The following is a 15,560-nucleotide window of genomic DNA, read 5'->3' as shown; positions in this document are numbered from 1 at the left end:
ACTATGTGCATATGATTATTGTTGAGCGAATTTGTTCGGCATTTCAAATTTGAGATCATGTTCGGGGTTCCTGCTTGTTCGCGCCAAAAAATTTTCTCCGCCCATGAACATCCCTGATTTGCCACGCTGTCATGCAGATGTTATCGTGGCAAATCAGGGATGTTCGTGGGCGGAACCGATTTTTTTGGCGAACAAGCCGGATCCCCAAACACGAACTCGAATTTGAAATGCCGAACAAATTCACTAAACACTACATAAGATGCTTCAGGAAGATGTCAGTGGTGTTTTTCCTGAATCGTATTCTTTGCTGTCTCTACAGTTGCTTTTTAAAATGGGAAGCCGCATGAAGAATGGTCAGGGCACTTCTTTTAACCTGAAGCTGTTAAAAGAAGCTAAAAAAACAGAATATCCTCAGACAATCGTTGCGTTTTTACCGTTCAGTGCATTTGTTCATTCTCTTTAGCATTTCTTTAGCAGTTTTTCAGGCGTTTTACTGAGGATATAAGCCTGAAAAAGTCATCATGTACACGTACGGTGTAAACTGCGTCTGAGTGTCCACCTCCAGTAGGTGTATATGCTCGAAAATGATGCATGACGGAGCACATGATGACTCCGTTGGCACCATTATACTCTATGGCCCTGTTGGCGCAAACACCCAAATCCCATTTTGCAGAGGGTTCAGATGTAAGCCTCAATGGGACCAATGAACGTGGGACAAAGCGCAGAGTGAAAGCACCCTTAGGAAACAGTAGTTTGAAAGTCACAGTGACATTTGCCATCATAAATGCCCTAAGTTTCACAGTATCAGATATTGATGAAGAAATAATAGTTGCTGCTATATATTACATATCTGGATACTTTGTGAACGTTTTGTTTCCCAATAGGACACGATAAAAGGTTCCACTAATAATAATGTAATTCCATTCATTTTAACGCTTGTGATACGCGGCAACTTTGGCCACGAAATAGGTTGTGTGATCAAAGTTCACTTTATGTGGCTACTACATTGCAGCATAATTCAAACTAAGTGTGTTGCATTGTGACCTGCCAGGTAACGCGACTGCGACAAGCTGGTCACAAATGAATGGATTTTTGTTACTTGCTTGTCGTTGTACTCTTGGTACTTGCAACTGACGCGCCCAGGGGGGGTGGGGAACGACTCAGTGCCCTGGCCTTGTTGTTGCCTGATCTTGGGGGATGTCGTGGTGTCGGGCTCCCGGGCCCATATCCTGGGGTCACTCTTAAAAGAAGGGGGAAAGGTATATGGGATAGGGGAATGTTCGTGACGCCACCTGTGGTGCCGGGTGAGGATCACCAGCGCTGCAACAGTCCTCTGAGGCCGGTGTTCAGGCAGCTTAGTTGGTACGGCTCCCCACAGGTGGAGCGGGGCCTCAGGGCAGTGTAGAGAGGGTGTAGAGTAGAGCGTCGGCGGGTGCAGAGCCGCAGAGAGAAAGAACAGACAGAGGTGGTAGTTGAAGTCATCCAAGTCTTTACTCACTTTGGTGCGTAGTCAGCTCAGAGCTTCTCTCTGCTGTCACACGGCGAGCTGCGGCCGCCAGGGTGGGGGTTCAGCACACTCCAGGTAGTTCAGGAGCGCTTGTCAGGACCCCGCGCTCTAGTGTGTTCCTCTCTTGTTCAACTTCTCCCACCTTGTGTCCCCCAATGAGTCCCATACGGGTACTGCGATGTCCCTTGTGGGTAACGTGTAGTTCCCGGACCAACTGGGTGCCCTTTTTGGTGACTTGTGGTGAGAACGTGGCGTAAGGCCGGGTCCCTCTGGATAAACTCAGATTAGGGCATACAGGTGGCAACTCCTCTCCGTCCGTATCCCCCTGGGATCCACATAAGTCTCCGGACTCTTCCGACAGAGACGTAAAGTGCAAAGTCAGATAATCGGGGAACGGTACCCCCTCTTGCGGCAGGGTTTCTCTGGCTGAGCCAGAATAAGGTATGCAGGTGGCGACTCCGCTCCGTCCGCACCCCCTGAGATTCTTTCGTCTGTGGAGCCTATCTCCTTTGCTCCCCTCCTGGGCCTTCTTGCTTGGACTCTGCCCCGACCCCCCGTCTCGAGGCCTGGGACCGTGGGCCCTCAGCCGGCTGCAGCCTTGTGCCGACTTGCCGTCCCAAGGACCCACGACCAGAGACCCTGTTATTAAAATGGCCTCCAGTTATATAGAATTCTAGTAAAGTGCTTAGGTAAATGCTTCTTCCACCCTCACTCACTACGTGGTTCCCCCTAACTTTGGTTCCCCCCAACTCCTCCATTCAGGCCTGGGGCAGCACTATGGTGCTTTAGGCCCCCTTCAGAACTGGAGTGGTGTAGTGTTGAGTATGTGGTTGGGGTCCTGTGAGGTACTCCATCCTTACCTGGGAGTGGAGATACCACACCTCGTTCTGAGGTGCAGTACCCCTGTGGCGACTGAAGCCTCAGGGGCGCCACACAACGAGACCCCATTCACCTGTATTAAGCTGTGATGTAACAGCAGCATATGGAGATCTTTGGCCACAAATCTTTTGCAGCCCCAGCCAAATGGTTTTGCAGGTAAGACAAGCAATTACAAAGCAGATCTGTGAAGCTCACTCTAAAGTCTCCCATACACAAAGTTTGATGAACCAGGCAATTTTGGCAGGACCAGACATCTATTATGTATTATATGGGGATCTCCCAATTATTTTGAAATGTGATTTTGAATTTCATCGCCCGATTCTCCTGTTCTCAGTGGAGATAAGATGTTGACAGATGTTTGACAGCTGCTTACTCCCTGCTCGCTATTGAAAACACATGAAGGCTTTGGTGAGCATATATACATGGGGGAAGGTTGACTGGAACAGAGAGTTAACATTCGTACTAAAGGATCGATAAAATATACAAACTGCAGACATTGTAGATTCTTGGTTATAATGACCCACTTACTTTCTCTGACATGGGGTTAATTCTGAAATTGTGATCGGGCCAACATCAGGACAACCTGCGGCACTGGAATTTATGCTGAGTGTTCTGTTTCAAGATTTAATCAATATAATCATTAGGGCAGAGACGTTATAAGTTCTGATGCTTGCAACTCTTCTATCGATCCACTTTCTAACTACTCATGCATAGCACTTTATTCTCTTAAAGGAACACTTAATGTGTAGTCAGCAGCTAATAAAAGTGCAGGTTATAGAAAGAGCTGCTAATATCATCCACACGTATGTATGCAAATGTTTCTGTGAGGTAAAGAAATGATCGCCGGAGCAGACATTTCTCTGTTCATCCTATTCGTAATTCCTTTGTGGAACGGTATACTTATCCTTTTTCCAAACTGAAATGACTGCTCCAAAGCAAAGAAATTACAAGTAAATTAAAATAAGATATTCTGAACATTTAGACTAGCCGTAGATTAGGATTCAAGACCAATCATTCTGAACGACGTTTATGATTAGTCAGTTAAAGATGATCTGCCTTGACCTGTCACCTGGCCTGGTATGTAGATCTGACACTCACCTTTAAAGACTGTTCAACTACAAAGCCCCAAAACAACCTAAAAAATCCAATATGCCAAATTCACTTTAACAGCCATCATTCAGCATCTAGTAAACTTGTTTTTATCATGAAAAGGAGATGATGATCAGCAGAAATTGGTTCAAATTGGTCTTTTTAGTTATGTAAAATGTCTATGGCTGCTTTTAGTGTCGTTTTAACTCATATTATCTTGTCGTCACTGAATCTCCTCCACATTGTTTCATCTAAATGATACAGTACAAGGCTATTAAGAATGAGTCAACTATGCTCATCCTGCCAGGGGGCTGAAAATTGCACACTGCTTGTGACACGCATGCTGCTGCACCTGGCACATTACGTATCCTGTCCTGTGCCCGGAGAATTAAAGCTCCAGAGCCCCAAAGCAAACTCAATAGTAGGACATCCAACTAAATATAGACTTACTTGTCTCTCATTTCTTTACAAAAAAAATAAATAACTCTTCAGATCAAGGTCTGATAATCAGTCATTATTTAGGACTTTTTAGTAGGTTGTCTCATACGCTAATTTTTTCATTTTGTGTGGTCTAGTATACAAGTGTTTTAATTTCTTTATAATTAAAATTAATTAATTATAATTTAAATGGGTATTCCAGAAAAAGCATGCAATGGATATGGTCACTTCCTAATTATGGGGGTCCAGTCCAGACACAGTGCGGAGAACTGCGACTCACTGCTGGGGAGAAGTTGTAATACTCTGCACAATGATTGCCATGATGCGATATTGGATCACAATCAACCAGAAACACCCTCCCTTAGCAATATGCCTTCACTTGTTATTACTGAAATATCCCTTTAATAGTTAATATGCCTTGGATTGTGACCCCCTGCATTACCCAGAATGAGTCCATACTGATCTATTTTGAATGTGTTCTCTCACCCCTCACAATACTTGTATTCAGCAGGACCAACAATTTACAATTATCACTTATTGTTTAGTGTTGGCAATAGCTGGTAACTATGGTAATGAATTATTCTATTCACTTTCTGATTCCGCTGCAGTTCATGGTGTGTGTTTTTGCTGGTAGCAGCACATTTGCCAACATACTGTCAAATATAACCAATGTACGTTATTAATTATTTCTTAAGATAAAGCAAATTATTATACGTCGGTGATTATTTTGCATCAGCATTATGTGCACATTGTAGATTAGGTCAAAAGTAATATTATGTCTAGTGCATGAAAGAGATTATAGAAAGCTTCTTAAATGTAGGAATGGGAGAAAACTCTGGTTTTAGATACTATCCTTTAAGAAATAAAGAATATTACAGGCTGAAATCTTACACCCACATAATCCCCCCCCCCATGTCTGCAACTTGAGGACACCACTCTACACATTACATGGTCGGTTGGTTCCACCACAATCCTCAAATTTAGCTTGGGTTTTCTTTTTATTTCTTAAACTTCACATATAATGCCATTGTGGTTAAAATTTAGAAATACCATATACTTACCTTCTGACCCCCACTGTTTATCTGAAGTAGTCACATGCCAACCCCATCGGAAATGAGGGAGAGGACACCGGCGGGGAAAATGACCAGCAAGGTGAAGGAAAGATATGTGCTATTTCTTAGTTTTTATCAGATTGAAACCAGATGTAAAGTTAAAGAAGGAGACCTACCTTTAATAATAGCCTCTAAATAGTTGTCAGTATAAATCAATCATCTATGATGGTGTTCATTTGATGGAATAACTATTAACTTACCCTGAAACTATTACCCGCATCCACTAAGAAGAGGTAAGTCCTCCATCTAGAGCAGAGGTCCCCAACCGCCGGTCCGCGGACCAGGACCGGGCCGTTGGGGTTTTTCAGCCGGTCCACGGGGAGAGGGGGCCCCTCCAGCCTCCAGCAGGGCCGCCATCAGGGCATGACTGCCCTGACTCCAGTATGGGGCCCGGCCGGTAGGAGCCCCCTCGGAGCCCCCCTCTTGTGCGTCTCTCTCCTCATGGGGCCCCCGGCCGCATGCTAAGCGCCGGGTCCGGGACATCTTAGCGCTGCGCTGCTGCGGCAGCACCTTCATGATTCCCCTGACTTCCGGTCATGTGACGGCGCCGTCACATGGCCGGAAGTCAGGAGAACCTGGTGTCAGCGATTTGGACGAGCGCCAGGATTCTGCAGGGATCGCATGGGGGTAAGTATAACAAGTTTTATTTTTTTTTAAATACAATTAACTAGGAGTGGGGGGAATGGGAGATGCACATGGGGGGAGGGGAGAGATGAGAGATGCACATGGGGGAGGGGAGAGATGAGAGATGCACATGGGGGGAGGGGAGAGATGAGAGATGCACATGGGGGGAGGGGAGAGATGAGAGATGCACATGGGAGGGAGGGGAGAGATGAGAGATGCACGGGGGGGTGAGAGATGCACGGGGGGGTGAGAGATGCACGGGGGGGATGAGAGATGCACGGGGGGTGGATGAGAGATGCACGGGGGGGTGAGAGATGCACGGGGGGGATGAGAGATGCACGGGGGGTGGATGAGAGATGCACGGGGGGGTGAGAGATGCACGGGGGGGTGAGAGATGCACGGAGGGGGATGAGAGATGCACGGGGGGGTGAGAGATGCACGGGGGGTGGATGAGAGATGCACGGGGGGGATGAGAGATGCACGGGGGGGTGAGAGATGCACGGGGGGGTGAGAGATGCACGGGGGGTGGATGAGAGATGCACGGGGGGGTGAGAGATGCACGGGGGGATGAGAGATGCACGGAGGGGATGAGAGATGCACGGGGGGTGGATGAGAGATGCACGGAGGGGGATGAGAGATGCACGGAGGGGGATGAGAGATGCACGGGGGTGAGCTGCACATGGGGGGGTGAGAGATGCACATGGGGGGGGTTATGTTTACATAACTTTGTTGCCTTATGAAGGGCGGGGGGGGGCCCCCAAAAATTTCTTGCACAGGGGCCCACTACAGTCTGTGTCCGCCCCTGGGATGAAGTAAATGCAGCTGAACAGCAGCTGTCAGGACAGCTGCCCTGTCCTGCTGCAGGGCGTGATGGGGCCTCAGTGATGCGGCTCCTGGCACAGCACATTATGTGGGGCTCCTGGCATAGCTCCTGGCGGGGACCTGGTCTACACTATATGATAAGTATGCACTAAACTCCAAATCCCTCCATTACCCCGCCCCCATATGACCAAAGCCCCGCCCACCCCACCCCCTCCTTGCTGGGCCATGGAAAAATGATCTTGCTTCAAGCCGGTCCCTGGTGCAAAAAAGGTTGGGGACCACTGATCTAGAGGACCCCGGAATTGCTGATACCTTTCTGGAATAGGCAGCATCTATACTGAAAATTTGCAATCCCCTGCAGGAGCGTCGCAAGCCTGCTACACACCAGTAAAGGTAAAATCCTAAGGGGACATCTGAAATCTACCCCCACTAAAACAGTTGCTGTTTGTCACAGGTTGAATAGCACTCTACCTGCAGGTTTTAGATGTTATAGCTCACTCCAGCTACCTACCTACTAATCTCTCTATTTCTCCCCAGTGATCACGCAGTTCACTCTGCTTCAACTGGCAGCCTATTACGCCTACTAGTAGCTCACCACGCTTCCACCAACAGTGTATTGGGCTTGTCTCAAAAGAATCTGTGCCTTGGCCATTATAAGGCCCCCCTTGGTCCCTCTCCACCACCACATGTGGCACTTAATCTAAACCTAAGCCTTGATAAGCCTGTCTAAAGAGGCACTGCATCCACCAGCAGCAGGTACCTTACATATTTATGTGGACCTTTGTTACTAACTTTATTTTTTAACATGCCTTATTTGAGTTATATTCCTCACGCACTTATTTCTACCTCCAGAAGTAACCCTACAGCCAGGTGTCCGACTAAATAGTCCTACCAGGACATACCTACTGGGTCACATTACTGGACCCCTGTATTCTCCTCCAACTATGAGTATCAACATACATCAGATACCCCAGTTCAGGTAATCACCCCCAGTCACAGACTTTTTACTCCGACTACTGTTTGCCCCTACCTTTATGTTATTTTATCCTAATAAATATATTTATTATTAACTTTCTCAACAGCCATCCTAACTATCTACCTCTCCAGAACCGGATTACACCTCTACTTCCATCCTAGACTGTAGGCCTACAGGTATATTAAATTGACCCCTACCATCAATCATCTAAACTTAGTGTTTTATGTTAATTTAATTAATTCCCATACATATAATTCCTATCTAAGGAACCTCATTATCCCCTTTTCTTCTCTCTTCCTTAAGGGACGACCCTCAGACCAAGCCTTATTGGGATACTCCGCCACCTATGACTCAAATCAGGATTTCACCTACTTCAATATATTATCTACCTATTTTAGCCTCATAATTTTAATTTATATTAGAACTTTAAGAAAAACCTTTAAAATAAATTGTCGTCTATTTTTTTAATTCAAGACTTATTTTGTCTTTTAGTCCAGCGCAAATTACTTTTATATTTATGCATTCAAGACAGTTGACAATCTTCACAAGAGAGGACTTTCCAGAATACTCACCCAAAGGTCAGACTGTGCAATGTCCAGAGAAATTACAAAGAAAACAAAGAGCTTCAGTTCAAACTCTAAAGGTCTCATCATGTTAAATGTTGAAGTTCATCATAACAGAAAATTAGAGGTGCTGCAGGTGCAGATCACATTAATGAAAACTTCCTCCTACTTTATGAATCAAAAAATGTATTTCTGCAGTCACAGAACAGCCAACTCCACACAATGAAGCGCAACCTTAAATATTTTCTCAGTACGTAGGATGCACTAAAAGAAGTAAAATCCTTAAGCAATTTACTTATTCCCTGAATCACTATGACAGATTCTCAGATACTTTATCTAACAGAACACCAGTCCCCAGGGATTAAATTATATATGGCATATTAGCTCTTTTAACATTTTTATTGATATTATTTATGTTAGGCATTTATCTCTATTGTTTTATCTATAATGTTACAAAGGAATTCCACCTCTCTTTTAGTATTTTAAAGAGGCATAGAAGAAGTGATCCTCTCGCCAACAGTTTGTCCCATATACAACATGCTATATATCCATTCTATACAAGATAGGTGATAAATGTTTGATTGCTTGGGGTCTGTTCATTAGAAGGCAGATACAAAGTCATATGAAGCAAAACACATGAAAAATTTCCAAAAGCTAGGTCAAAATGCAAAAGCAATGTTTGAAAAATTAGAAAATTAGGTACGCCCTTACTGCTTCTGTAGGAATAAAGAGGGTAAAATTCAACGAAGTGCTAATCAAAGGCTTTTGATTAATTGTTCATCAGCAAGCGTGACAGAAGCTGACGTTTTGATAGTTTGCTGCTCTGGAGTATTCAGGCTTGTTGTTAATATAATTCCATGGAGGAAAGACATCAACAATAATTTTAGAGAAGCAATTGTTGCTGCCCATCAATCAGGGAATGGTTAGGCCAAATCCAAACTATTTTGAGTCCTTCATTTTACAGTGAGAAAGATTATTCTAGACAGTTGACAATATTTGCATAAATTGACTTATCAGCAAATTTGCCCCAAGGTCAAACCATGCAATGCCCACAAATATTGCAAAAAAACAAGAGCTACAATTCAGACTCTAAAGGCCTTTGTTAGCATGTTAAATGTTCAAGTTGATGACAGTAGTATTAGAAAAAGATTGAAGTAGTATGGAGTGTTTGGAGAGGTTGCCAGGAGAATGCCTCTTCTTTTCAAGAAGAACATGGCAGCATGGCTAAAGTTTGAAAAGTTGCATTCGAGCAAACCACAAGGCTTCTGGAACAATGTCCTTTGGATAGACGAGACCAAAGTGGCCATAATGCCCTGTGCTACGTTTGGTGAAAACTAAACACAGCAAAACTACCACATACCAATTGTCAAACACTTTAGTGGAGGGGTGGTGTTTTTGGCTTATTTTGCAGCCAGAGGACCTGGGCACCCCGCAGTCATTGAGTAGGCCATGATTTCTCTGTTTATCAAAGTATTCTACTGTAGATACAAATCTGAGGCCATCAATCCAAAATATAAAGCTTAGCAAAACCTGGGTCATGGAACTGGACAATGATCCCAAGAACACGAGTAAATCTTCATCAGAATGGCTGGAAACGAAAAGAATCAAGGTGTCCCGAGTTAGAGTCCAGTCAAAGAGAGCTGTGTGTAAACGAATACCCACAAACCTCAAAGAACTTAAGCAACGTTGTGAAGAAGAGTCGGCCAAAATTCCTTCAGAGACTGATGAAGTCATACAGAAAATGACTATTTCAAGTTATTGCTGTTAAGAGTGATTTTACAGACTATTGATCCATGGGGGGGTACTTAATTTTTAACATATTGCTTCTGCATTTTGGTCTATTTTTTGTTAAATATATAATTACACGGTGTAATTTGTTATGTTCATCTGGGTTGTATTTACCTAATTTTAAGACCTTTCAAGGACCAGACGTTTTTTTTTTGCTATGTCCTGATAAAACCATAGTATTCAAAGAGGGTGTACTTTGTTTTTCTCATGACTGTGTAACACGGGTACTTTAGATGCAGTGACACAGAAGCACAGAGCAGCCAATAAGGGGTTAATAAACAGGGGGGGGTTATAAGAACAAGGTCAATCTCCACGCAGAGAGCAACAAGGAAAATATGGGGGGAAAACAAGGAAAATAGCAGGTGAAAGTCTATAACTAACAGTTCACAGTCTGACAAGATGTAGCAGAGCCAAACCGGTTGTAAACGTCAGTTTGTATACTTAGCTGACTCTGGCTCCTCACAAGGCAGTCGCCAGCGGATGCAGGTGATGATTTCTTCAGGCTTCCCCGCCCAAACAATGCTCCGTCTTCTGGCGGCAGCGGGCGGTCTCCGGTTTTACCCGCTGAGCCCCTAGTCCATAACACGGCACCTCACGTGCCTCGGCTCCACGGACCCTGCGTCCCTTGTCTCTATAGTTGGGCTTGACTTCTCCGGTCCACTGCACCAGACTCCTGCTCCCAGTACTCGAGCCAGGAGCCTGGACCCTCTCACACTGGACCCTCTCACACTGTTCTCTTGCGCCGGACTCAGCTCCGCTTTCCCGCCCAAAACGTCCTCGTCTCTTCCTCTCTCCAGTCACACCAGGAGTCCCTCGGTCACCTGACTTCCCAGCTCTGTCTCTGGACACACCCCCAACTTCCCAGTCACATGACTCCTGTGCTCGCAGTCTGTCTCCCCCCTGCAACAGGAGGTACGGCCCGGCAGTTCCGGATCCCTTGCTCTGAAAGCACTTACACCCCGGTCTTCCCCCTTACATTCCCGCTCTCCTTTAACTCGCCATTCCACGGGCGAGAGTTCCTTCATTAAACGTTCACACTCTTGGACTTCCTGGACGATACGGTGCCATATAAATTGATCTTGTTCGTAACGTTGAGGAGGCACTCCTGCTGTTGTCCATTCTGATCGGCGTAACTCAGTTTGACCGATGGGGGGTGCAGGGTCACTCGGATTCCCAATCTCCGCCTGCCGGGTGGCTTCAACCGATGTTGTTCCCTCGCCGCCTGTACTGGGGACTGCAGGTAATCAAGTGCTGGGGCTCGGAGGTAGAATCAACAATTCTTCTTCGTCCACATCGTGGCTTGGGGCAACTGTGACAGGACCTTCTCTAGAAGCAGGTGATTCTTCTTCATCCTTGTCATCTTTAGACAGACAGGGCCGCAGCATACTACGATGAACCACTCTGGTAGGGGCTCCATCAGTCCCCTCGGGTTGAACTTCATACACAGGTCCTTCAGCGCCAATCCTGCGCTTCACTCGGTGCGGGGTCCGTTCCCACCACTTACTCAATTTGCCCCGGGGTCACCTGTCCCGAAGCAATACCCGCTCCCCGGGCCTCAGAGCTGTCCCTCGAAGAGGCAATGTCTCATGATGTTTGAGTTCCTGAAACTTTTGTTGTACCAACCGTAGGAGGGTCTGCAGTCGATCCCGATGTTCCCGGACCCAGGAAGACATCCCCGTCCGTGGGTAGTCCTCCTCGGGGTCCAGCTCTAACTCGGTGATCTCTCGCCACTTTAGCCCGAACAGCAAGGTATAAGGAGTGAACCCTGAGAGTGGTAAGTAGTAGTCCGTGACTTCTCAATCTTGTACAACCGGTGCAGCTCTTCCATCACCCGGCCTTGGAAGCAGGCGCCTTGATCGGAATGGATCCTCTTTGGGCAGCCGTACACCCGAATGAAGTCTCGGCAGATGGCCTGCGCAGCTGACTCGGCGGTCTGGTCCCTGGTCGGGGTCACTACTGCAAACTTTGTGAAGTGGTCTGTCATTACCAGGCAATGTTCATACCCGAGATGCGCCAGTCCAACAGCCAAATAGTCGATCATCAGCACCTCCAAGGGAGCAGAAGTCACAATGGTTTGTATGGGGACCCGCTGCTCCGGGGGCTTAACCAGCTCACAGCTCCGACATCTTCGACAAGTGTCTTCTATTATTACTCGCAGTCGGGGATGATACACCAGCCTCTGCAACCACTGAAATGTCTTCTCTGGTCTGAAGTGAGCCCCTCGTTCATGAGCCTCCTTGGCCACTATTCCTACCAACTTCTCTGGGATCACCACTTGCCAGGTGGTCCCGAACTCTCGCAGTAGCTGAACCCGTCGGTACAGCAGCCCGTCTCACAAACACAGTCTCTCCCATTGTCCCAGCATTTTCAGTGTTCCCGGGGACAGGGTACTCCTCTCTTCTCGACTGGGGACTTGCCGCAAAGCCACCCATTGACGTAATTGAGCAACTTCTCTGTCAGTCTGTTGAAGTCGGATCCAGTCATCTCTTGGCCGCCCTAGCACTTGTTCTTCCGACGTCCCTCCGATCTGTCCCTGCTCCGCGGTCAGCGGTCCCATGAAACTTCGGAAGCTAGGGGTCTCATCCGCCTCCAAATATTCATCGCTGTTATGATCAGGCCGTTCATATGTCACTCTGGAGAGGGCGTCGGCGTGAGTATTCTCTGCCTTAGGCTGGTAGGCGATCTTATACCGGTACCTGGCCATGCGGGCCACCCACTGCTGCTCCAGGGCTCCCAATTTCGCATTCTCCAGGTGGGCCAGCCGGTTGTTATCTGTTCTCACCAGTACTTCGGACCCGGACAAATACTCTGCAAACTTCTCGGTCATTGCCCAAACCAGAGCCAGCAGCTCTAATTTGAAAGATCTATAATTATCTGGGTTCCTCTCGGAGTCATGAAGGGAGCAACTGGCGTACGCAATCATGCGCTCTTTCCCCTCCTGTGCTTGGGATAACACGGCTCCTAGACCATGTAGGCTCCCATCAGTGTGGAGTGTGAATGGTTGGGAGAAATCTGCATAGGCAAGTATTGGGGCCTCGGTCATGGCCATTTTTAGGGCACAGAAAGCCTCTTCCTGGCTGCTTCCCCACCGAATCGCCTGATTCTTGGAGCCCGCCGGCACTCCCTTAAGTAGCTCCAGCAATGGGTTGGCTATGCGGGTGAAGTTCTTCATGAATCTTCGGTAGTACCTGGCAAGTCCCAGGAAGGCTGGAACGTCCTTTACTGTCTTCGGGGTAGGCCACTCCTGTACGGCGGCCACCTTCTCCCGGGTGTGCCTGACTCCTTCACCGGATACAGTATGACCGAGATATTCGATCTGTTTGCGGAACAGGTGGCACTTCTGGGGCTTCACTTTTAGGCCATGACTCTGTAGGCGACTCAGTACTTGCTCCAGTTGCTGGAGGTGCTCCTCGAAGGTGGCAGCATAGACAATTATGTCATCAAGGTAAATCAGTGTTGCCTCGAAGTTCAAATCGCCCAGGCACCTCTCCATCAGACGCTGGAACGTCCCGAGGGCGTTAGTCAGGCCAAAGGGCATCCGATTGAACTTGAGCAGTCCCATGGGTAATATGAATGCCGTCCTCGCATGGTCATGTTCGGCCACGGGCACCTGCCAGTACCCACTGGCCAGATCCAAGGAGGAGAAGTATCTTGCCTTCCCTAAGGCCGACAGAGACTCTTCGATTCGAGGTAGTGGGTAAGAGTCCCGTACTATACAGGCATTCAGTCATCTATAGTCCACACAGAACCGCAGGGTCCCATCTTTCTTCCGGACCAGGACAATCGGGGCTGCCCACGGACTCTGACTCTCCCGTATCACACCATTCTGTAACATATGGGCTAGCGTCTCCTTAACCTCTTTATACATCTGGTGAGATATCTGTCGGTATCTCTCCCGCACTGGGGCAGCGCTCCCCGTGGGAATCTCGTGGATAATGGCTTCGGTGCAACCAAAATCATCCTCATGGCGAGCAAAGACTTCCTGGTAACGCTCCAGTACCTCCTCAACCTGCTGCACCTGTCGAGGTGTAAGTCCCGTCAATTCAGCCGCATTCATTCTAGGATTCTTCGTCCCCCCTTCCCACTAGCCCGGTGGGGTTCCGGCGGCACGGTGACCGCCAGAGTCCATGGGTCTCCTCGTACAGCGGACAGCTGTACCACTTCAGGTCGCACCAACTTCTCTGGCATTCCCAGAATCTGGGCTATTTCCGCCCTGGGAGGGAGTGTGAGATCATCTTCGCCCAGATTAACACACCGCACTATAACATTGCCATCCTGGACGGTGGCCAGTGTCTGAGCCACCAAGAGTCCGGGAGGTACTTTGTCCATCGATGTTAGTTCTATCTGAACTTCAACTCCCTCAAGAGGTGTGCAGGCCCGTGCGGGTAACGTGAGTACAGTTTGTCCAGGCGGTAAGGTGAGCACCGTAGCTGCTGGCACTATTATTTTTCCCAGGACCTTCCCTTCACTCGACGTCTCCTGAGCCTGGGCAGCTCGGATTAGTTGTTGAAAAACCCTCCTCTGGGGGGTTCGTGGGTCCCACTGGTCTAGAGGAATCTCCCTCGGCTCACTAATCAGGATTTGCCCGATCTCTTTCAACACATTCATTCCGAGGGTCACCGGGGGTCCACTTCCGGTTCCCCCTGCGACTAAGACGATTCCTTTTTTCCCCACATCTTTTCCATGTACTCGGATCTTCATCCACACCACCCCTGCGACCGGGATGGGTAATTGATTAGCTGCCGTGAGTCTAATTACTGGTTCCCATTCAGGCCGCGCTATCTCTGGGAATCGCTGTTGGAAGTAGGCTTCTGTCATCGTAGTCACCTGGGATCCCGTGTCAATCAGGCAGTGAACAGCCCGACCGCTTATTTCGGCCCAGACAGTCGGGATGGTGGAAACCAGGTCCTTGGGACTTCCTTTTCTTCTTTCCCCTTCCTCAGGCTCCGGGTTGTGTCTCCCAAACACGGAGCTTACTAGTTTAATGGCTGCCGCGACAGGGGCTGCCCTCGGCTAGCACAGCCCCTGGCGTAATGTCCTGCGCCTCCACACTTCCAGCAGGTCGTGTCTCTGTCGGTGTAGGGCTGCCTCACTCCTCTACGGAACTCTCCTGCAGCGGGGGGGCCTGAATTCAATTCTTTCCATAACTGGGGCAATCGATCCGGGTATCTCTGGTGTTGGGGCAGGAGTCTTCTTGAGACTGGACCATTCATCCTGCATCTCCCGTATCTCCTTCCGCATCTCTTGAGCCCATTCCGGTTCAGCTGCAGGCGGGGTGGGTACCTCATTACTCCGGACCATCCTTGCCAGGGCCGTCACCCCCATCTCTTGCTCTCTCACATGTGCCTCTGCCCCCACTTCTAGAAAAGTCATACGTGGGTTGGCGCGCAGGCGCTCCCGCAAGGCCTGCTTCAGCTGCACATCCCTGAGGCCTGCCAAAAACTGGTCCCTCAAGATCACGTCAGGGGGGCCCATTCCCAAATTCCCCATGTCATCTTTTCTAGTGATATAGGCATGCAACCTCTGTAAGGCATTAACATACTGCGTCACAGTCTCCCCCTCCTGCCGCACTTGGTGAAACAGCCGTATCCTCAGCTCTCCTAAATTGGTGGGATCCCCATGCATCTCCTTCAGTATCCGCACTACTTTATCTACAGTATCCCGGTCATGGGGAGGGCGGTACATCACGGATTGTCAGGCATCGCCGTCCAGGGCCAGTAAGGCTATATCGGCTTGCATAGCTGGGGTCATCGGATGCATAC

This window comes from Phyllobates terribilis, unplaced genomic scaffold (genome assembly GCF_046119375.1).
Source record: "Phyllobates terribilis strain yellow unplaced genomic scaffold, ASM4611937v1 Scaffold_2__4_contigs__length_985480577, whole genome shotgun sequence".
Lineage (NCBI taxonomy): Eukaryota > Metazoa > Chordata > Amphibia > Anura > Dendrobatidae > Phyllobates > Phyllobates terribilis.
This window is presented reverse-complemented; position numbering follows the sequence as displayed.